Below are 25,106 nucleotides of genomic sequence, written 5' to 3'. Positions count from 1 at the left end.
TTATTCTTCTTGAAGATGCTGAAGCTTCCTTCTTTAGACACTTTATGGCAAAACAAAATCATCTGCATATGATTTTGATTTCTTCTGAATTCTTGCTAGTTTGACATAAAACTCTAAGTGTAGTTTTATTTGTTTTTTTTCATTTTCTTGAGCTCTTAATTTTGTATTTAACTCTGAAATCTCCATCTCCTTTTTCTCCATTAGTTCTTTGTCTTTTTCTTGATTTAATTCAGCTTATTTTCCTTTCAAATCCAGATAAAGCTTGCTTGTTTCTATTTTATGTACCTCTTCTTTGGCAGTTTTTTGTGTTCTTTTATTGTTGTTTTGTTTTTGTTTTTGTTTTTACCAGTCCTTGGGCTTGAACTCTGGCTTGGGCACTAGCCTTGAGTTTCTGTCAAGGCTAGTGCTCTACCACTTGAGTCACAGTCTTTTCTGAGTAGTTTATTGGAGATAAGAGTCTCACAGACTTTGCTGCCTGCGCTGGCTTCAAACCAGGATCCTCAGCTATCAGCTTCCTGAGTAGCTAGGATAACAGGCATGAGCCTACCAACACTCAGGCTTCCTTGGTTTTCATTTCACTTAGAATTTCAGAAATATTATTCTTATATTCCTGTTCATGAGAGTATATCTTTTCTTTCATAAGATCAGCATTTCTTTTTAGTTTTTCATTTTCACCTTTCAAATCGTGTTGATAGTCAATGATCTGTTGTACTCCTTCTATCATCTTATGAAGAGCAGTGCATTCTTTTCTATGTGGGAGAAGTTATTTATCATTTTTGTCGATTCACATTGCAAATCTTTTTAATACATCCTTCACTGCTTTGACTCATAACTGCTCCAGATTCTCAGTCCTTCTAATCCCTGCTTCTTCGTTCTCCCCACCCTCCCTCCCTCTCTTTCCTTTCTTTTTATTTCCTAAATAATTTGACAACCAACTGGATGGAATCTAAACTAATTTGGCAGAAAAATCTGACCTAAACAGAATGTGGCTGCTTATTAGCACCTATTTATCCCAATTTGTTATGTGGCTGTTTACTGCTATTTATTTAATCCCACTTAGAGACAACAGCCATAAATTTTGCTACAAAAAAATTAACAATTTTATTACTATTTTTCTAGAGATTGGATTATAATATAATCAATAGTACTAATACTATACTACCTTTCTCAACATACCTGTCTAAACAATGCTAAGATTTAATATATTTTTGTTTCTAAGGGTTTTAGATAAAGAACCATAGACTTTCATAGTATTACTAGAATTTTGTACTATATTTTTGGTTTTCATTCAATTTTTTATAAAACATATATTATGCACTATCCATGTTCTTAGTTTTCTCTATATTGCATTCTTTTCTTTTTATATATAGTTTGTGAGATGTGGTATAAAATAGTTTTCTTCAGGGTTGCTTAATAAAGATACAACCTACAAAATGTGATCTTCCTCAAAGCTTACCATATATAAGTATCCACGTAGATTTGGTTAGTTCCTTGGTACATAATAGTATTTAGAAATATATACTGAATAAGCACATGATTAAATGACTGAATAAAAACTAGAGAATACCAGAAAGATGGATTTTATTAAGTGTGTTTCCAATGGTCTATTTCAGGCGTTAGTCCAATGATAAATAATTTTATAAACTTGAATGCTGTTTTTGTTTTTTCCCTCAGTCTTAGGATGGAAGCTCAAGTCACTGATATTATACTTAAAGATATGTGAATGAGAATTGGATGTTTATAATTTGGTGAGTAGAACTTTAGAAATGAGATCTATCAAACTGCTTTCTTTCTAGGATTCTATTTAGAATTCCAGTTTAAAAAAAAAATGAAACAAATTAACTATAAAATGCTAGACCATTGTTTAATGTGGCATTGAATGAAACCGAGAACCCATTGTTTTTTGATTTACAGTAGTAATATTATTATTTATACCAAACAATAATCCCCGTGAGCCAAGAAAAGCACTATATTATCTTTTTTTCTTTTCATATACTAATCTGCCTTTATGAAAAAGCTAACTTTTAAATGATAAGTATTGATAAAACAATAGCCATCATGAAATCAATACTGTGTGCCAGGTACTATATACACATATTTTTCACACATTCCTTGAAAATATTTGTAAAGTAAGTACCAGAGATGTCATTCTATGGGGCCAGGAAATGAAACAGTGAGTGAAATAATTCATTTTAAATCTTGACTTCAGTAAATGGCAGAGCTGAAAATCCAGACTTGATGATTTCAAAGTCATTCCTTAAACAATAAAGAATATTATATTCTATATCTATAACCTCCTCTGAGAAATATGTTAGGATCTAAATTTATCTTTCATACATACATGATTTTGAAATAGACTACAATATATAAAGTATCCTACAGAGAAAGTACAAGGAAAACAGAAATCATTTGTATCAGGTGAGAAGACACCATTCCTATGAAAACATGACATATACCTAATGAAAAGAATCACCAGTCTGAGTAATAAAATCACTAAGCATAAAATTGTATTCATTTGCTGGCAAGTGGTATGAACATAAGAAAAATATCTTCTCAACACACAGTTGTTTTCACAGAACTTTACAAATATTCTAAGCTCTATAAGAAGAAAATAATCATGATCATTGATTTTAAACAAAATATATCATGTACAATTTGCACTAAGTGAACTTTATATCAATTATCTTATTTAATACTCAAGTTGGTCTAGATGTCTCTATTTGTAATATTGATTGGTATACCCAGTAAGAATTTCCTCCATTCTTTTATAGGATCTAATTAACTAGCACGCTCATGCTCATTTTCATTGACCTTCCATCAAGTCAGCTAGCATAAACTCAAATTCCATAGCAAGGTATTCTGAATGGCCTCTGAGTGAGAAACTGTCATGAAGACATGACATGATAACACCATGGTAGGTTCATGGTGTGCATGCTTCTCCAAGTTCTAGCATCATATCATTTAATTAATTAATTTCTTTATTTTGGTGCAAATTCTGTCACTTGATCTTGGGACCTCGGTGCTGTTCCTGAGCCATTTTGCTCAGGGTTAGTCCTCTAATCCTTGAGCCACAGCTACATTTCTAGCATTTTGGTGGTTAATTAGAGGTGAGATTTATGGTCTTTTCTACCAGTCCTGGCTTTAAACCAGGATCCTCAAATCTCAGATTCCTAAGTAGCTAGGATTACAGGCATGAGGCACTGGCTCTCAGCTGGATCTATCTTTTTAACCCCAAAAATGTTCCAAACCATCTTTGCATGATATTCTAAAAGAAAAATCTAACATTAAAAAAATTATCATTGTTTTTCCTTTCTTTTGTCTTAATATATATTTTTATTGTAAAGATACTACAGAGAGGTCAGTTACGTGAGCAAGGTAGTGAGTCCACTGCTTGATATTAAATGGGTTCTAACAATTTTTTGTCAACATGATACTAACTGGGCTTTAACATAATGATTTTGCTAACACTCTGAGTACTTGGTTTTATTGGCAGTGACCCTAGCATGTAACCATTTCCTTTTTTTCTGCTTTTCTTCTCACTTCCTTCTATTCTTCTTCTTGTCAGAAAACTCAAAAAACTTTGCAAGCATTATCTATAGCCTTTGTTTTGTAAAGTATATGTTTTCATTATAGAACTCAATAAGTTTAATGTAAAGTATTTGATTTAATTGGAGTTCAGTTAAGTATGTCTTTGATCAACCTTATTCATCAAGATGTGTGTATGTATTTGAAGAGAGAAGGCAGCTGGAGGTCAATGGGAAATCACATTCCTCAAAGTGTGATGCTGGCTTAGGTTAATGGTGTTCTCATGAGTCTACAAAATGATTTTAAAACCTCAAGAGTGAAAGGTCAGAGAATCAAGGAGTGTCACATAAACCACTATAGCCATGTCCTCAGACCCTAATGGTAAATGGTCCTCCTGGCATTTGTAATAAATTACATTGAGCAATGTAACACAATACTCACTAGCTTTTCAAACTGGCAAGTCTTCCTCTTCAAAGCCACAGCAATTGATTAATAAAAAATAAGCAAAAGACTATAAAACAATACATAATTGTTTGCAAAAGAGATTTTGCAGAAATACAAGTCTTATTTATACAGAATGCAGTTTATACTGAAATGTATTTATTTGGAACAAATGTCTAAGAAGGGGATTTTATGCACACAGTTCTTCCCTGAGATTACTTATGAAACTTAGACACCTTAATAAAAGGCCAAGTAGCTATCATCCACAAATAATTCAGCCAGAAAAAAATAATGTTTTATATATAATATTTAATATGAATGAATAAATATGAATATACATATATTTATATATTCATGCTACCCTGGTGCTTGAACTAAGAGCCTGGGCACTGACTCTGAGCTTTTATGCTCAAGGCTACTGCTCTATCACTTGAGCCATGCCTCCATTTTGGCATTTGAGTGGTTAACTGAAGATAAAATCTTACAGACTTTCCTGCCCAGGCTGGCTTCAAACCCCCATCCTCATATTTCAGCCTCCAAAGTAGCTAGGATTTCTTGAAAGAGCCACCAATTCCTGGCTACATTTGTATTTTTAAACAATTTTTTTCAATATTTGCTTGGATAAATAAAATTTTATGTTAAAGAACTATACCATCTCTAAAGTATTCTAATTAACTATTTTTAAGTATATAAGAAAATATTTGATGTCTGTCATTTAATTAGTGCTCTAAAATATGGATTAGTTATCGTACATCAAGTTTTAAGTATTTGGAGTGAATTATAAACTTTATCCACAGCTAGTCCTTCCTTCTTGCTCTTGTTCACTTAAACAAAAGTTAATTAAACCAAATTAATAGTGACATTGTAATCATTAGCAGAATAAATAATCATTTACCCATATGATTCATGAAACCCTTATGCAAGTTTTAAGTCATTTAAGTTCTAAATAAGTTTAGATTCTTATACTTGAGGGAGATGGAGAAAAATTTATTGATCTTATTAAATATGTATAGCCTGGTTTTTCTTAATCACTCACTTTATCCTAGAGTGGAATTAAAATTATCCTAAAATAACAGTTCCAAATAGCATACATTTATGTTTTCACAGCTTTGTGGAGGAAGGAACTATCTATAACAAACTAAACAATATTTGCTATGTACAATTTGATCACTTAGGGTAGAAGCAAAAATGATATCAACAGCATGATAAGTCTGTTAAAATAAAGGCATGGTTATCACCTACATAACTATCTTCAATCTCTTTACCTGCTATTTTTGTAAGAATACTCAACATGAGTCTTTCATCTTAGTTGACAGCTCATAGCTCCAAGTTGCATCAAGATCTACTTTAGTACTCTAAGCTAAAGTAAAGTTCTTCCAGAAACAGCTTATAAACAATGAAAGAATGTCCATGGTAGACAGACTCAGTCTCCTCTTGGGTAGCAACTATACTACAGCTGAGCAAGGAGATACAGTACTAACAGCATTTTACTCAAAATATATCTTTTAACAGGCTGTTTACTTCAGAGATCATGGTCAGGGTGTTTCCTTTCTAATATGCATCTTATTTCTGACAATGCCTTCTGATCTTACTGCCTCCCTTTCCTGTTTTCACCAATGTACCCCTCAATAAATTTTCTACTTCCTAACTTTCTTTTGCCATCAGCTTCTTAAGAACCCAGTATTTTTTTACTTTTTTTTTTTTGCAAAAATAGTGTACAGAGGAGTTACAGTTACATGAGTAAGGCAATGCGTACATTTCCTATCTAGCATTGCTACCTCCTCCTTTGTTTTTCCCCTACCATCCCTTCCCTCTCTACCTCTCCAACTCCTGCCTCTCTCCCCCAACAAGTTGTAACTTGTAACAAGTTTCAACTTAGTGTCTTGTCTATTTCATTGTTACAATGAGTCAACCTGTATCTCTTTTTAAACATTTTGTTTTTCCCCTTTCCCTCCCCAAATAAGAAAAGTGTATATACAAGATGCAGGGCACATGGAGGCTGAACGACACACTGTTGAATCACCAGTGGGTCACGGAAGAGATTAGAAAGGAAATTCAAATGTCCATGATATTCAACAAAAAAGCACACACAAATTACCAGCTCCTCTGGGACACTGTATAGGCAGTATTCAGAGGCAAGTTTATAGCTCTGAGTTCCTACATCAACAAATTAGAGAGATCTGAAACCAACAACTTAATAAGACTTCCGAAGCACCTTGAAAGAGAGCAGCAAGATGAACCCCAATCCAGTAGACAGAAACAAATAAATTAAATTAAATTAGAATTAAATGAATTAGAATCCAAAAAAAACCCATAGGAAAAAACCGAGTATTTTTAAAAATTATTTTAAAAATATCTAACTCATTGGTCCGAGTTCCATTATTTCTTAAGGGAAATATTCAAAGCATTTTTACTTGTAAGGATGTTCTCTTTAAAAAAATTAACAGAACACAATGCTCAATAGGAAATGTACTCATTACCTTGCTCATGTAACTAACCCCTCTGTACAGCATTTTTACAATAAAAATGTACAAAAAATTAACAGAATAATACATGATAAAGATATATTTAAAAAACAAACATGTGGTGTTTTATTGCTGTTACACATACAGTAAAAATGTCCTGTGAATATTTAAATGGACAAGTCAGTCAGTTGTGTGGAAAAATAAGAGCAGTCATCATAAAACCCATGGTGGCTGATCTGAGTATCTAGAAGAAATGAGATCTGATTTACAGAAAGTTAGACCAGGATCAGCATGAGAAGTGGACACAAATGCAGATTTTTTCACACAACCAGACTCATAAAACTAAACAGATTAGATTGTGTTTCTTATTTATTTGTACATAAAATATAGAAAGTGTACACTTCAGTAGTTTCAAAGTAATTACTTTTCATTCAGAATAAAAATAAAAATGTAGAGGATCAGAGGAAAGAGCGAAAAAGACATCATTGGGTTTGCAACATGACTGTCTCACTTCCATTGTGTAGCTCTGGTCTCCTTGACAGCAATATTGTGTTTTTTCATTGTGTTTTCCTGCTGTCAGGAAGCTGGAACTGGCTTACAGATCTCTTTGGAAAGCACTTCAACATGTACAGAAGAACCACTGAATGGTGTTCTTGGCACAATTGTCCTGCATTTCCCCAATCATACCATGTTCTTACAAATATCCAACATTTGACTTGCTACTCTTGATATAGTTTGTTTTTGAGGGATAAATACATATTGAAAAGTCTCCATTTTCACTTGGGTAAATCTGCTTATCATGCTATATTCAATTAGCATCATCTTCCATGAGTGAAGATGTCATTTCTCAGAAAAAGGCAAAAGTTTCTTCTGTATATTCTTTTTTTAAAATTTTTATTTTATTGTAAAGTTGTTGTACAGAGGGGTTTCCTTTACATGAGTAAGGTAATGTCAAACATTGTTAGCCTTTGTGGAAAAATTAACAAATACAACTACTCCTGATAACTTTGTTTTTGATTGTATGATTTTCCTATTTTACTAGCTATTCAGACTACTTTTACTCTTCCTCTATGCTTACCTGAAGACGTGTAAAAGGCCAAATATTTGTACCTTCTAAAGAGAAACTAGAATGGTAGTCTTATAAACCAAAAATTCAATTATGGAGAAAAGATAAGCTGTTTGAATAAAGGCTGCAGTTTTCAGCATTCAGACATTAGAAATCATGAATGTATATAAGGGAATATGACAAAGAACAAATGCAATAGTCTAAAATTGATTTGTTGAACGATACCACTCTTTAAATATATGCAAATAATAGGGATCTTATGAATCTTTGCACCTTTTGATTCTGGTGTATTGGAAAATATTTTGGTAGTTAAGTCCTCAAAAGAGTCTAGTCACAATTCATATACTTGAAATTTAGAGGCCAGCTATACTTCCCTCCCCTCCAAATTTCCCTTAAGCTGGTAGGGGTCTTTGAATCTGGAAGCAGCAGCTAGTTGCAAAAGAAAAAGGACAACAAAAGTAACTCAGGTACAACAGTGTTCTCTACCACAGTACCCCAGCATGCAGAGACTTGCTTTTGGTTCTATTTTAATTGATTTACCTGCCATCTTCCCTTGTTTTCAACCATTCTTAAATTTGGTTCACCATTTCTCCTACATCACTAAATACTTATTGGACTAACTTACATTAGGTATAAATGAGAAAGCTTCCCACCACCCGGCCACGCATGGTTTCCTGTGAGATGAATCTTGAGCATACTCAGATGGCAAAAGCAAATAGAAGAGATGCCTTCAGAACTTCCACCTCTACATTTCTCAAAAAAATTATCCTATAATCCAAAATAAATTCTCTAAATATACCTTTAGTATCTTTTCATCTTCGTGAAAATAACCTTTATTCAAAGCATTTCTTTAACTGGTATTAAACAACATGCTATGTAAGTATCACTGGTTTTTTTTTTTTCTTTCATTTTGATCGTTTGCCTTAAAGCATTTCATATTTCTGGAAAATTTATTTATTTTTTGTTTATTTGATGGTACTGAGATTTTTGCACTTAGGGAATCAGATTTTCTAGGCAGGCATTCTACTTCTTGAGACATGTTCCAGCCATCTTTGCTTTGTTACTTTTCAGATAAGTCTCATACAGTTCGCCTAACCTAAACCTTAATCCTCCAATCTGTCCTTGTCACATAGCTTGCATTGCAGGCTTGGGCCATTATATCTTGCCATTGTTTGAACATTTTAAAAGGTACAATATTTAAAATATTTTATAGTTTTGATTGACATGCAATATGTACATGTAATCATGACTTCTAATGCTACCTTGGGCATTGATTAATTAAAGGAAACTAGAATATATTCTAGTGTATCTTACACATATAGAACATAAACTGATTTGATGACCAAATCCTAATCTGTATTAGTGAAATCCATATGAAAAAATTTAGTTACCACATAATCCACAATGTTTATTGGGCTTTCCACTTTGCACAGTTGTAAAGACTTTATGAATGTTAGAATTTCATCAGCAAGTAGAGTCATTATATTGATTGTACATTGTGTAAAATTTAACTTGAGGGTAAGGATGGGAAGGGGGAAAATGGAAAGTATGACATAAAAGGGGACGTTGATCAAGATGAATTGTACTCATAACCTCTTGTGAAACTCCTTAATACTTTTTAAGTTTAAGAAATATTTTTGAAGCAAAAGTGGTAATGAATGAGTAAATTTATTTTTGGAGAACCTTTTAAGTAAGAGAAACTTTAGCATCTTTCTGCTATGTTATTACTAATGCTAACATCTCCAAAGGATAATAAATTCAAATGGAAGAGAAATGATTAATTATCTGTGCCTGCTCTAATGAAACACTAGTGTACTAGCTAGACTAGTGAGAAATACAAAATGAACTGGTGAGAAGCCATCTGCTTTTCAATCTTTTAAAACTATCTCCCCTGCTTTCATTATCACATTGTTCAATAACAATGTAACAGAAGCTTAATCACCAGGATATCATGGGTATATTTCATGCCCCCCAACATGTTTCTATTGCCTCTAGAAATGTTTCAGGGTTAACTGCAATGTTGAGCATATTTTCATATCTACAGTGAATCCACAAAATGGATTTGAAAATCAATGCCTGAATGAACATCAATGTTAGTCTAAAACTAAATCATATGCCTAAAGCAAAAGATCAAAAACACGGAACGGAATTTGCCTTTAATAGGAAACAATGCATCTAGTAGGATTTATATGCTCTATTATTTGACTCTTTAAATTATTGTACTAGATTTTATCAAATTCAAATTATGTATTCAAAAGTCTGTATGGTGAAGGTGAAATATTATAAGTCCTGTTAAGTATATCTCTATTTGCTAAAAAATAATTTTTTTAAATCTTAATATTTTATATTATTTCTGGACTATTTTATAACAAATAATAAATATACTTTATTGATGCATCATTCTATGATAGTTTATTTTTAAATTCTGCAATGATCCATTCAAACTTTATGAAGAAATAGCAACTCCTTAATATTTGAAACTGAATCTAGGTTCAAATATTACTTTTAGTTTTTTTTTTAATCTTTAGAAGAAGTTACAATTTCACAAAGCAGCTTATGTATACAATATGTCTTGATTAATGTTACCCCTTTCAACATTCTCATACATCCTTCTCCTACCCACCTTTTCCTTCACTATTCTTAACTTTATAGGATATATGTTAGATTGTAGTTTGCATTTCCCCTTCTTCTCTTCATGTATCAACTTCTTTCCCTTTTACCCCACCCCACCCCTTTTATGTAACAACTTCTTGGTGTTTCACTTTGCTGAACTTTGATTTTGTGTAAGGAATTGCATTATTTGAGTTCCCCAGGAATCTAGCATATTTCATTAATACATCTCATTCACTTACATACCACCCAACACATTTACTGATGAATTTGTAAGCTAAATCTAGCTTCCACATATAAGGGAAGACATGAATCCTTTGCCTCTCCAGGTTTGACTTGCTTCACTTAACATAATTTTTTCCCAAGTCTTTCCATTTCTTTACAGATGGTACAATATTATTTTTTCTAACAAATTAGTAAAATTTCATTGTATTTCATATACAATGTTTTCTAGATCCATTCATCCATTGAGAAGCATCTGGGCTGATTCAATATCTTAGCTTTAGTGAATAGTGCTGCAGTAATCATAGTTGTGCTGATGGCTTTACTGTATACTGGTTTGTAACCTTTTAGGTAAATGCCCATGAATGAAAGTACTGGATCACAGGGTAGGTCTAGGGTTATTTGAGGAATCTACAGAATTAATTGTATCATATTTATTTTTTTCAATTAGGACTTGAATGTAATATGTGATTTTTGTTCATAATCCATTTGTTCAATATGTTTAAGTCTCAGAATTTATACTTTGACTATTACTATTTTTAAATTATTTATTGGTAAAACAATTACAATAACCTGCAACTTTTTCATGTATTAAATGTGACTGCTTTCTGTTGCTTAACTTATTCTACAGCAATTATTTTTCTCTAGACTATGTTATAGAGTTTAGGAATATTCAGATTTATATTTTAGAGAAATATTTCATTTGACATGTAATATGCTTTATTAACACCAACAGAAGGTAGAAATATTTACTTGTCCCAATTATACAAAAATTAAATTCCTGCAAGTTTAGATTTTAATTGTCTGATCCATTAGTTGTAAATTTTTCCAAGCAATTTTATATTGATTTTTCATTAGCTGAAAATTGTGTAGTAAATCCATTATTTCTTGATATTATTTTTTTATTCTAATAAGTCCTTTGTATTGATTTACAGATATGTTTACATAGATTTTCTTCATCAAAAAGTTACTAATTTTTATTATAAACATATAAAATATGCTTTATATATTAATTTCTATTACCTTCTCAAAGTATCATAAGATTTTTAGTATTCATACCATTTTGGTGTTTCTCATGTATGTCAATCCATTTTAGTTTTTAACTTTTTGTATTTAATTTGTCTCATTATTGGCCATTATTCATCTTTGCCACTATAACTTTTGACAAAAAATTCCAGGAGTCTGTGATATCTTACTTACATTTAGATTCAACAAAATATCCTAGGACCAACTCTGCCAATTTTATGACGTAGTCATGAAATTTTGTATCAATCTACAAGTTACTGATGCATCTATGTTCTCATTATGCAACTGTATGTATTTTAAGTTTATTGGTCTCTAAGTTTGACACACCTCATATTTGTACATATTCATTATTTCCAAGTTTTCAAATATGTTGGTTGGGTTTAGTGTTACTTTATGATGAACTATTTAATTATTGTTATTGAGTTATTTACATGGTAATAGACAAAATTATATTAATGATACTACTTAAATTTTTACTGATTCAGTACTTGATATTATCAATTATTAAAAAAATAGTGTTAATATATTCCATGGGAATGTAGGATTCTGGCTCTGCCAAGTTTCACTTTGCATACTTGAGCCACTTTTCAGGCCAGTTTATTACAGATAGGTTAATGTCGCTAGATTCCCAAGGCTTTTTCTATTCATATAAAGAATAATTTTAACCACAAATGACTGTAATTATGTGTTGATAAATAACTTACCCATAAATCAACATTTTAAGATTCTTCTTAAAGAATTTGAAACTTTACTAGTTCTTGTCTTTTATTTTGAAAGTTTCTATGAACATATTTTAGCTGTCAGTGTAAATAGTTTACATTCATTATTATTATTCTATCTGACCTATAAATCTAGATTTTAAAATTATGGGTGTTATTATATGACTTATTTTTAACATATGTGGTGGTCAGGTAATAAGAAAAAGTCATAATAGAAGAGCATCCTGAATAAATATGAGATGTGGCTCAATTTCAAATTTAAATATATATATATATATATATATATATATATATATATATATATATATATAATCAAGCTAAATTGATGTAGATTAGACATCAGAAGGTTTTTTTAGCTAATAATATAGATTTTTCTTTATTTTGTATTTGAAATACATTATAAAGGTTACAATGAAAGTCATTTTTTTTTCATTTTAAATATTCTTTCCATAAAGTGATGATTTTAAATTAAGCTAAAATAAGGGAGCCATCTCCACAGTCTTTTATGTGACAGTCACTATAGCTGAATTTGACAAGTTCTAGGGGGAATTTGTGATTTGGGTATATAATCAGTTCATACAGGATTATAGGCAGCCCCAAGCCTATCATTTCATGTACCAACACAATGAAGGAACTTGTTTTCCTCAACGCAGCAAGTTCTTATTACTTAAAGAACTGCCTTGTGATCTTATCATCAATCTCTGCCACAAACAATAGTACAGACAACTTTTCTTCCACGTAATTGATTTTTATTTAAATTTTGTATACCAGTAGATTTTTCTCAGATATGTGGGCTCAAAATGATAGAGATGAAGATGAAAATATTTCTAAAGTTTAAAAAGAGGAAAAATATTTACAGCTCTTATATGTTAACTATTTAATTTGTACCTAAGTACTATGTTTAGCATTTTACCTTCAGGTCACAAAGCTATAATTAGGAGATAGAGAAGCTGAATTCAAAACTAAACTTATCACGATGCCATTTGCAGGTTATGAAAAACAATAATATAAACACACTTAAATTATTCAATCACATTTAAATATTTTTTACTATTTCTGTTTAAATTATCATTTATATCTATCACACCATATTTTAACTCAATAATTGCAGTCTTCATTTAGTATAATCATGTATGTCTTATTCTGTCTTTTTCATCATGATTCACTCCCACTTTATTATTCCTAACTCCACCTTTGGAATACTCTTGTTCCCTTATGTCTCTACTTGTCTTTGCCTTTTTATTTAAGACCTCAGCTCCTGGATTGATTTTGGAGTATTGTTCAATTCTAGCTACCAAATCTGAGATGTCTAGCTTTTCCTCCAGGTCAGTACACTTTGGAGGCTAGTTCTATGTCACTATGTTGCCACGTTCAAATGTTTGACTTATTATACAACATAAATAAATCCTGTATTTGCATTCAAGACCTTTTATGCTTTATTTGTAATTTATATTTTCCTATATGTCTTCTGGCTTGGTGAATAACCACTTTGATTCATTGTTAATGAACTGTCTAAGGCTTTGCTAATTTTGCTTGAAGAATTTATTTTTTTGTATTTATCTACAATAGATAAACAATATTATAAATAATCGTGATCTTAAGAAGAAAGGTATTATACGTTTCCTATAAGCAAAGAGACATGCTTTTTTCTCAAGGTAATGCAGTGACTATTCAGGTTAATTTGTGAGAATGATACAAAGTCACATATGAAAATTAATCAGAAAAAGTTTTGTCACATAAGTTGACAGAAAATACATATCAGGAATAAAATTGAGATTTTTATATAATAAAGTATATGCTTAAAGTGTCAAGTCCTGATATAATTTTGTAGCACAGAAATTAAACAGACATAATTGTGACTTCAGTAAAAAAATGAACATTCTATTTTATGATTTCTTCTTTGCTAAGGAAGATGAGGGACAGTTAGTGATTAAGGCCTATTTGAAGTGTTATCATCTGAATAATGAACATTTCTTACATTGGAATATCAGAAAGATAAAAATCATTTGGTGAGCAGATGATGAGTTTCATTTTGGGGTGTACTCAAATAGAAATATGTGCATGTTCTTCAGTGTTTTCATTACTTTTGCAATGATATTATGTATTATTTAGTATCATAAAACATGTAAGTGTAAATCCCTTAGGCTTCATTCTATGTGCATTAGATATTTTAGCTGAACAAAAAGAAAGTGAAAAAAAGAGAAATAGAAATAAGATAATATGGATTACTCAAATTAAAAAGTTTGTGTGTAGAAATCCACATTGTTAATTCTGGCAAAGAAATTGCTAGGAAAATTAACAGAAAAAATACAATTGAATTTAGTGGTAAGGGCATGATTAATAATCGTTCAGCCAACTTATTTTTTTAACTAACTTCCTAAAGTATTCCAAAGCAGTAGAGCAGCAAGAAAACAGTGTTCTAGGTAGAATCTGTGTCTATAGCTTTAAAACTTTTCTTTTTGCCCAGCTTAATCTTAATAATTTGATTTGAAACATAAATGTCCCTACCTCTGTAGGTCTCATTTGAATAATAAAAAATGTAGGTATAGACTCAGACACCATTTACAAATATGGCATTATTGTGTAGCATTTAAAGTTTGCAAGTGTATTCATTTCCATTACTGAAATGTTCTTTTAGTAAGATTTCAACAGTCACTAATCTTTTGTACAATGATCCACACATGCATATAGTTAGTGGTATATAAATAACAATCAATTTAAATGAAATCATTTTAATATAAGATATAAACTCACCAAGCCATCTCATATCACATAATTGTATAATTCACTGTAATTACATAATGCTCAAGTAGTTCTAAAATAACAGATTTGCTGATGTTGAAACAAAATTACTTAAGCCTGTCTTTATTCAAAGTGTAATGATCACATTACTAGTAATAAGACTGGTCCTAAATTTTGGAATTACATCCTGGAGTACATTTATGTGTTCCCTAAAATTAATTTAACAACATTCAAGGGGAGCCCCAGGAGAAAACACACAAACAAAATGTCTATTTATTTGTTCCATGTTTTTACTGATTAAAATGCCTTTATATTCCAGTCTGCTGAGATTACAAATATATTTGGCCATAAATAGTTGTAATCTATTTTATAATTGGTTTCATCTTCAGTAATAAAATCACCAGATTCTGGGACTTTGATCACCTTCTGGGGACTAAAATCTGGCATCACAGAAGACTGGAGAATAAATTTTGAAAGACAAAATTTCTGTTACCCTAATGTTCTATGTAGTACAGAGAGTGGGGGAAGGTTTAATAATTTAGTCACAGCCTTAAGACATCAAGACAAAGATTATGACAAATTTTTTCTGGTTTATAATATATTTAAGTAGACTTAATGAAAAATATCTGTAGATGATCACTTTACAATTTTGAATGGTTAGAATTAATTCAAATAAAAACAAGAGCCAGAGAAAAGCCCTATGACAGTATTCTCAGCTTTCAGGAAGCAGAAGAGGAGCAATAACAAATTCAAGGAGTAGATTACATAGTGAAGTCCCATCTTAAAACCCCTCTCCACCTACCCTTCCACCCCACAAATGAAACTGACAGTAAGGCAAATGCTAGGAGACAGTAAGAGACAGAATCTTGGTCATCAAATTGGTAAAATATGTACCATTAATTTTCAACTATTTCATAGATATCTTGCCTTTGATTTTGTTTCTAATACCCAAAGGAAAATCTTTCAAATTATTTGTCCAGCATTAAAAACCATTATATCCTGAGTCTCCTGCAAGAACTGATTCACTGCCCTTTATTTCTCTTCTTTTGAAAAAATGTATCTAAGCATCTGTAGGCTATGGATGTAAAGACTGTGGAAGGAAACAGGAATCAACTGAAAAGTTAGGACATCTGTAGTTGTAATATATTAAAATATTTTTAAATAGCACATTTTTAGAAACAATATCATAAGTATTATTTTAAAGATGAGATAGCATGAGTTATGAGATATAGAGAATGATGATGGTCTTATAAACTTCAACTATACTGAAGTTTCCTGGAGCATCATTATGTATATCATAACATAATTTATTCACTGACTAAGGATCAGATAAATCGGAAGTCAAATATCTTTTATTAACTTACTAATCTAAACATATTCAGAATCATTTATGTCATGGTTGGCACTCCAACTAAAATATTCAGTAATTACCTATACAAAAAACGTCTCTTTTACTTGCAATATTGATCAACACAGTTTCATTTCATAAAACTTACATTATTTAGAAATCACAAATCTTAGATTAATGTCATTCATAGCAGTTAAAGTATTTGCAAATCCAATATACTTATAAATGTATAGCAGTGATTGCTATTTTATGGAAACTATAGTAGTATTTGCACTTCTGAAACTAGAGCAGGGTCATTGTGACTTTGGATTGGGCTTCTCAACTACAGATAGCATTAATTGCTTCAGTGTCCAAAGACAAAGGATCAAAAGAATCCATTTCTTTGTAGCACTGACTTCACTCCTGTATTCAGTCTTTGAGTATTTGGGCTGTTGAATAAGATCACAAAAAATAGATGTAAATTCCTATACGATAATATTGCTAAAATATATATTTCATAATCTAAGAGAGAATGTTATGTTTTATGTGGCTGTAAAATGACTTTTCAAATATCAACTGTAAGTTTAAAATGTTGGCACTCTTTTGTATTTTCAAATCTAATAAGATTATTATGGAAAATACCAAAAACTAAGAAGAGTAAAAAAAATAATCCTAATATACCACTGCCTTTGGGAGCATATTCTCTGCTCAAATAATCATGAGATCAAATTATGAGTTTTATCATGATAAATATCACATCCAAAACATCAATTGAATAGACAGTTTAACCCATTTCTTCACTACTGATTTTAATAGAATAAAATATCAATTTAATTATTTTCATGATATGTAGATAAATGGTATCTATGAACCCAAATAAGTCTCACATTTTTCAATACTAACTAGCAATAATACTTTCATCGAGTTGTGGCAACTTTGTCTGTTTTTAAACTCTAAGCTATGTTCTGGGTCATCTCTATAACCAGTTTGGAAAATAACAAGAAATACGTTATAAATTTAAGTTGAAAAGTTATGAGATTAATAGTTAAATATATGCCTTTAGAGGTCAACTTTCTTGTTGGAAAAGTTTTTTGCAGGAAGAATTTATTTGAGAGATTTGACTATGTATGCCAATCTTCATAACAAGAAAAGACACTTTTTGAGATTTCCACCAAGAAGTATAAATGAAAAGGCACATCTTTATCAGTTCCTCAGTTTCATTTCCAGCATTTCTTTTTTTTTAATTATCTTTTTTATTACTTTAGGTAGTTGTGCAAAAGAGTTACTGCTATACAATATATCTTTTTTTTTATTGTGAAAATTCCGTACAGAGGGATTACAATTACATGGGTAAGGTAATGAGTACATTTCTTATCAAGCATTGTTGCCTCCTCCTTTATCTCCCCTTACCATCCCTTCCCATCTCCCACCCCTCTCATCCCCCACTCCTCCACAACCTCTTACCCCCCCCCCCTACCCCCCCCCCCCCCCCCCCCCCCCGCCAAAGTTGTAAAGTTTGTTTTTCGACATAACGACTTGTACATATCATTGTTGCAATGGGTCCACCTGTATCCCTATTTAAACGATGTGTTTTTGCCCTTCCCCTCCACAAATTATGCCAACATCAAATACAATGAAAGCAGGGGTTATACCGTTGGGGAGGAACATACAAAACAAACAAAAAAATCATCTGATAAATATGTTAGAAAAATCGCAAGAAAGAAAAAACTTTGAATCTTTACCTTGGGGTTCATTTCACCTAACATCAATTTGTCTGACCTTTTCTGCTTGTCTCAGACATATATTAGTTATTGCAAACAAGGGAAACCATGGGACTTATGTTACTTTGGGCCTGGCTTATTTCACTTAATATAATTTTTTCCAAGCTTTTCATTTCCTAACAAATGGGGCAATGCCATTCTTTCTGATGGAGGCATAGAATTCCATTGTGTATATATACCACATTTTCTTGATTCATTCATCCACTGAGGGACATCTTGGTTGGCTCCATATCTTAGCTATGATAAATAATGCTGCAATAAACATAGTTGTGCTGATAGCTTTAGTGTGGTCTTGTTTGTGATCATTTGGGTAAATGCCCAAAAGTGGGATTGCTGGGTCATAGGGGAGCTCTATGTGGAGTCTTTTGAGGAACCTCCATACTGCTTTCCAATGTTGTTGAACAAGTTTACACTCCCACCAACAATGCAGTAGGGTTCCCTTCTGTCCACATGCCCTTAAGCATCTGCTGTTATTAGAGTTTCTGTTTATAGCCATTCTAATTGGGGTGAGGTGGTATCTTTTAAAAAAAAATTTATTGTGAAAATACCATACAGAGGGGTTATAATTACATGGGCAAGGTAATGAGTTCATTTCTTATCATCATTGTTGCCTCCTCCTTTGTTTCCCCTTATCATCCCTTCTCATCTCTCCCCCCCCCCAACCCCCTACCCTGCCCCTGCCCAGGAAAGTTGTAAAGTTCGTTTTTCAACATAACTATTTGTACATCTCATTGTTGCACTGGGTCCACCTGTATCCCTATTTAAACGATTTGTTTTTGTCTTTCCCCTCAGCAAATTATACCAACATCAAATACAATGAAAGCAGGGGTTATACCGTGGGGGAGGGACATGCAAGGCAACAAATAAATCATCGTATAAATATGTTAGAAACAATCGCAAGAAAGAAAAAAAAAAAACATTTGAATCCTTATCTTGGGGATCATTTCACCTAAAATCATCTTATCTGACCTTTGCTGCTTGTCTCAAAGACTTAAAAAGAAATTCTCTGAAGAGGAAAGAAGGATGACCAATAGACACATGAAGAAATGCTCAATCTCGCTAGCCATAAAAGAAATGCAAATCAAAACAACAGTGAGATACCACCTCACCCCAGTTAGAATGGCTATAATCAAGAACTCTAATAACAACGCATGCTGGAGGGAATGTGAACAGAAGGAAACACTACAGCATTGTTGGTGGGAATGTAAACTTGTTCAATCACTTTGGAAGGTAGTATGGAGGTTCTTCAAAAGACTCACATAGAGCTCCCCTTGTGGGCAGTTGCCCAAATGATCACAAAAAATGCTAAAGCTACCAGCACAACTGTGTTTATTGCAGCCTTATTTACCATAGCTAAGATATGGAACCAACCCAGATGCCCCTCAGGAGATGAATGGATCAAGAAAATGTGATTATATATATATATATATATATATATATATATATATATATATAATGGAATTCTATGCCTCCATCAGAAAGAATGACATTGCCCCATTTGTTAGTAATTGGAAAGACTTGGAAAAAATTATATTAAGTGAAGTAAGCCAGGCCCAAACAAACATAGGTTCCAGGGTTTCCCTTATTTGCAATAACCAGTTTATGTCTGGGCCAAGCAGAAAAGGTCAAAAGCTTTGCACATATGACCAGATAAGATGATGTTAAGCAACATGAAGCCCAAGACAGGGACACAAGTGGTTTTTTTTCTTTATTGCTATTTTTTTAAGGTACTCAAAATGTACTATGTGAATTTTTTTGTTTCTTTGGTAGGTTCCTCCACCAGATAAGATGATGTTAAGCAACATGAAGCCCAAGACAGGGACACAAATGTTTTTGTTTTTTTTTCTTGCTTGCTATTTTTTTTTAAGGTACTTAAAATGTACTATGTGAATTTTTTTGTTTCTTTGGTAGGTTCCTCCCCCACAGTAAAACCCCTGTTTTCACTGTATTTGATGTTGGTGACCTGCATTTTTGTATACATTTTTCTAATTTGGGGAGGGGAAGGGAAGAAACTAAATGCTTAAATAGGGTTATAGGTTGATCCATTGTAACAATGAGATGTACAAGACACTATGTTGAAAAATGAGCTTTATAATTTAGGCAGGGAGGAGGGAGCGGGGAGTATAGTTGTGGAGGTAGAAGGGAAGGAAGGGTAGGGCAAAAAAACAGAGGAGGAGGTAACAATGCTTGATAGGAAATGTACTATTACCTTTCTCCTGTAACTGTAATCCCTCTACAGTATTTTTACAATAAAAACATATTTAATAAATAAAAAAATCAGAACAAAATGTTAAAATAAGTTATTTCTCCATTAAAAATGCCCTAACTCAAGCATTCCAGTTAAATAATGCACAGGTGTGTTTACTCAGTTTTTAATTTATTTGTCTGGATGATTCCTTCACAACCAATTTAACTCAATGACATACTTATTTATTGAGCCCATGTTTAAATTTGGTACATTATTTCCTAATATTGACACAAGTTCTTGAACCTTCCTTAATTTTTTGGATACTGAGGAAATGTTGGAGGCATTCGCTTAAAGAAAGGTGATGCACAGATTTTAGAGGCATCTAACAGTGATCCCTGGCTTTTGGTGTTGATGAATTTTTGTGAATCTAAATCTAATAGTTTCTAATCCAAGAGTACCCAAGATGCTTTGACTTTGATATTGCTATAAGATTCTCTTTCTTGTTGGTTTTGATGAAGTCACAGCCACTTCAAAGCCGTCCTCTTGATGAAGAACTGTGGAACTGAATGCAGCAGACAACAGGCAGAATACTCTCTTGATGTTTCAGAATGCATGACACACCTCAGGTGCACAGCATCGTTGCATCCTTGTGAATGACCGCCAAGCAGAGCATGCAGCTTGGCAGTGTCTGCACTGCCGACCTACAGAAAGAAATTATAGGATAATACACACATTGGTGTTTTACATTAAATGAAGAGAAGGTTCCAGTTTGAGGCCAATCCAGAAAGAAAGGTTAGGAAAAATCCATCTCAGCAAAGGAGCTGGATGTACAGGCCAATAACCCAAACCACTCAGGGGTAAGACGATCATGTGACCAAGTCAGCATAGGGAAAAAGCAAGACTAAAGATTAGCCTCAAAAAGACAAAGCTGGAGATCTAGCTCAACTTATATAGCAACTACAGGTCCTTGATTCAAACCTAAAATCTTAAGTTAAAAAAAAAAAAAACACATAAAAAGGGGCTGGGAAGGTGGCTCAGGGTAGAGTGCTTGCCTTGCATGCATGAGGCCCTGGGTTTGATTCCTCAGCACCACATAAGCAAAAAGAAAAAAGCCGGAAGTGGCGCTGTGGCTCAAGTGGTAGAGCACTAGCCTTGAGCTGAAGAGCTGAGGGACAGTGCCCAGGCCCAGAGTTCAGGCCCCATGACCGGACCCCCTCCCCCCCCCCCCAAAAAAAAAACCACATAAAAACTAACCTGTTCCTCTCAGAATTTGGATTTTATCCTAACTTGATATATCTTTTAATCTTAGCCAAATACTATCACCATTGGAGGTGACACTTTCGATTAAAATAGGTAAACTGTCACCATGTTATAAATATCACATTTAACATGATATACCTTTATAAGTATTATGATCATGGTTTATCATATCTAAAAAATCTCCCATCGGTTTCAAGAAGGTGAACATTAGATAAAAAGAAACCAAAGCCAAATCCAATCTCCTTTATATAATAGACAGAAGTCTAGTTGGGGACAGAGAGCCCCAGATCTATGCCTCAGTGATGGCATAGTACTGGGATCGCAGTAATATTTCCATCACATTAGGACTTGAAAATAACTATGTCTCTCACACAGCTTTTAAGTCCAAGTTGCTCTGCAGGCAGAACATGGCTATTAGTTCTATGTTTTCTCACAGAGCTGCTTTGCGTGTTAATGAGATCATGACTACTACTTCCTTTGAGCTCTTTGAACTAAGGAACTCTATAAATAAAAGACCCTATTATTTCACCACTCTTGTAACTCATTGAAGAAATGGTCCCTGAAAATACGGCCTTTCACTTGCTCTGTGTGTAAAAATCTCCATTGCCTGGCATGGGAAGGTTTGTGGGGTATAATTACAGGAATCTGCCTGTTCTGCAGCCTATTGTACCATAGCTCTCTAAAACATTTCTGAAGAAAAAGAGATGTGAACATACACCCACACTGAAAATGGAAGTCACTTTCTCTAGATGGTCACATCTTGCTTCTTCAAAAGCCTCTTCTAGGGTATTCTGAATCTTAGATGTTAAGAAATTGTCCCCAAAGAATAAGTATCGGGGCTTCCTCAATAACTCCACGAGTACTTTTGAGATTCATGATGACATTCACATCTGAATTTTGTTTGGGGAGCTTTCTTTTGTGTTCTTTTGAATAGAGAGAGATTAAGAGCACTGGTGGCACAATTAATCTCGACAGGCCTAAAAGCTTTCTACCCTTTCCCCCTATTTCTGTTCAGTTTATACAAAACTAATTGTTGGTGATGAATAGAGACAAAACTGTGATGCTAATTCATGTACTTTTCTTCATCTCCCATACTACTATATTCCATCATAGATACAGTTTATTAAGTAAAATACAAGTTTATAATTTAGTGGGGGTGTTGCATACATTTTTTATGTTTCATACTAAGTATGGGAGAATATCAGAAGACACTAATGTTTGAAAGCATTATTATACATTCTATGTTTCTTGTAATCCATTATAGCTTTGTGTTCTTTTTTTGTAAATAACTTGATATATTAAATGGTGACTTTGACACTTATTTACTTAGAGTCTAGTTTCTGGAAATTTATTGCAGAATGTATTTATGTATTCTCTTCAAACCACTTACTGGCTTAAGTGCTCCAAAGAAGGCTTTTTATTGTTTCCATACTTCCAATATTCAATTTCTGTAATCCCCCATATTTTGAATGCATTTTGATGAAGTACTCAATCTTGTAATGTATATTCTATAATGAAACACAGCTCATGTACAAGAGTTCACTTATATCTGAGTGTATTAAACATACTTAAAAGTAACCAGCTTTCCAAAATCAGTTCTCAGATAACAAGGGAGCCTTCATTTCATCAACTTGGTTTTTTTCCTTTTGCTAAAAATCTATTTTAAAGGGCACAGAAGATAATGAATGTGAATTTAGGAAATAACAGAATCTAAGACAATTTGGAATCCATTTTTCTTAAGTATGAGCATCACATATTCTTGCTATTCTAAAACAGTACAGGTGTTCACCTTTGTAATAGACAATCTGAATTTATGAATTTGCTTTTTCCCCCTCCCTCCCTTTTCTATCATATTTCCTTAACTTATTTAAATGTCGCAGTTTTAAAAAAATGAGAGTGTTAAATTTTTTCCTCAAGATTTTCTAAGGAACTCTTCAAAATGACCAAGTTCTGTATATTCCAAATGTTTTCTAAATTTTGTAGTAATATGTGTATAATATAAAGCAACCTGTAGGAACACATGTAGGCTATTGAATATTTATATTTGATCAAAATTTTACAAAACAAACTTTGTGATCCATACAAAAACTTCTGAGCAAATTTAAGACAATGTAGTACTTGTAATACTGATGTTCATTTGTTTGGTGGGAGAGCTAATAAGCATATCTACAAAAATATTTTACTTACATTATAAATAATGATTACAATGGCCCAATGATCAAGTAATTATGAGTGAAATAGACTGCATGTAAATTTAATCCATATACAAATATTAACATGATATTTTCTATCAAAACACATGATAATTAATATGGTTTAAATGATGTTTTTTAAATAAATAATTTCATTTTTATGAAAGGAAACAATGATGCAAGAACCCACAGGTATAATTTTAGATTTGAAATGTCTCTAAATCAATAATGATAATTAGCATGTTTATTTATTTTAAATAAGTATTATTTTATGAAATAAAAAATTAACATCAACGTAAACTCATATATTTCACCAAGAGTGAAGAATGTCAGACATACTAAATATGCTCTTCCCCAGTGATGGGAAAGAACGTTTCTGTACACTAAATTCTAAAGAATGCATGTCTGTTTTCCATGTCCACAATTTTTCTGTTTTCCACATACTTATAATCAACCTGCAAAATTTTGTCTTTAATTACAATTGTCACATTGTCTTATTCAGGATATCACATTTATATTTATTTTAACACACTGAAACTATGCATTTATTCTATCCCCTCCTCAAATACATAAACATGTTTTATTTAATGACTTATAACTTGGCACCTGTGGTTCACACTTGTAGTCCTAGCTACTCAGGAGGATGAGATCTTAGAACACAGTTTAGAGACAGCCCAGGCAGGAAAGTCCATGAGACACTTTATCTTGAATTAAAAATTCAGAAGTGGAGGTGTGGTTAATAGGGTAGAACCCTAGACTTGGGCAAAAGAAACTCTGGCCATGAGTTCAAGTCCCAGGACCAGCAGAGAAGGAAAGGAAGGAAAGGAAGGAAGGAAGGATGGAAGGAAGGAAGGATGGAAGGAAGGAAGGAAGGAAGGAAGAAAGGAAGGAAAGGAAGGAAGGAAGGAAAGGAAAGAAGGAAGGAAGGAAGGAAGGAAGGAAGGAAGGAAGGAAGGAGGAAGGAAGGAGGGAAGGAGGGAATGAAGGAAGGAAGGAGGGAAGGAAGGAAATAATTACTGTTGGCAAAACTAGTACATTCACTCATATTCTATTCTTCTAATTTTCTAGGCATAAAAGTCATTAACTTTTCAGGGTCCTCCAAGAGGATCATGCTAATAGCTCTTGCCAGTCAAATAGAAACAGAAATAACATACAATACCTCAGGTTGGGACCTATGAACCAGTGATATATGAATAAGAAAATGGACAGAAATGACAACATTGTAGATAAAATTGGCTTATGTCATTGCAAAGAATAGAGGTGTCAAAGAGGCTGCAAAATCATTCTTCACATCTGTACAGTTTAACATGTCTTGATAAATACAATTCACATATACTTATAGGTTTCACTATTTGCCACTTTGTATCCATTCTAGGAGTATTTAGAAAAATATGTTTCAGATATCTCTCTGAAAAACTTTGTGGCTCATAAGATTCATTTTCTATGCTTTTGTTCTTCAATATATTTTTTTTTGCTTTTTTGATTTACACAAGCAATTGTTTCCTAAATGAATCTAGTATCCTACAGCTTACAAACCTTCAT

At 32.6% G+C, this 25,106-nt stretch overlaps 1 pseudogene; it reads right to left on the bottom strand.

Moving 5' to 3' along the window:
- On the bottom strand, positions 1 to 25,106 carry LOC122106840 (annotated as a pseudogene).

The sequence above is a fragment of the Dipodomys spectabilis genome, unplaced genomic scaffold, assembly GCF_019054845.1.
Source record: "Dipodomys spectabilis isolate Male_0828 unplaced genomic scaffold, ASM1905484v1 ptg000043l, whole genome shotgun sequence".
NCBI classification, from domain to species: domain Eukaryota; kingdom Metazoa; phylum Chordata; class Mammalia; order Rodentia; family Heteromyidae; genus Dipodomys; species Dipodomys spectabilis.
Note: the sequence above shows the minus strand (reverse complement) of the source record. Positions and strands in the feature narration are given on the sequence as shown.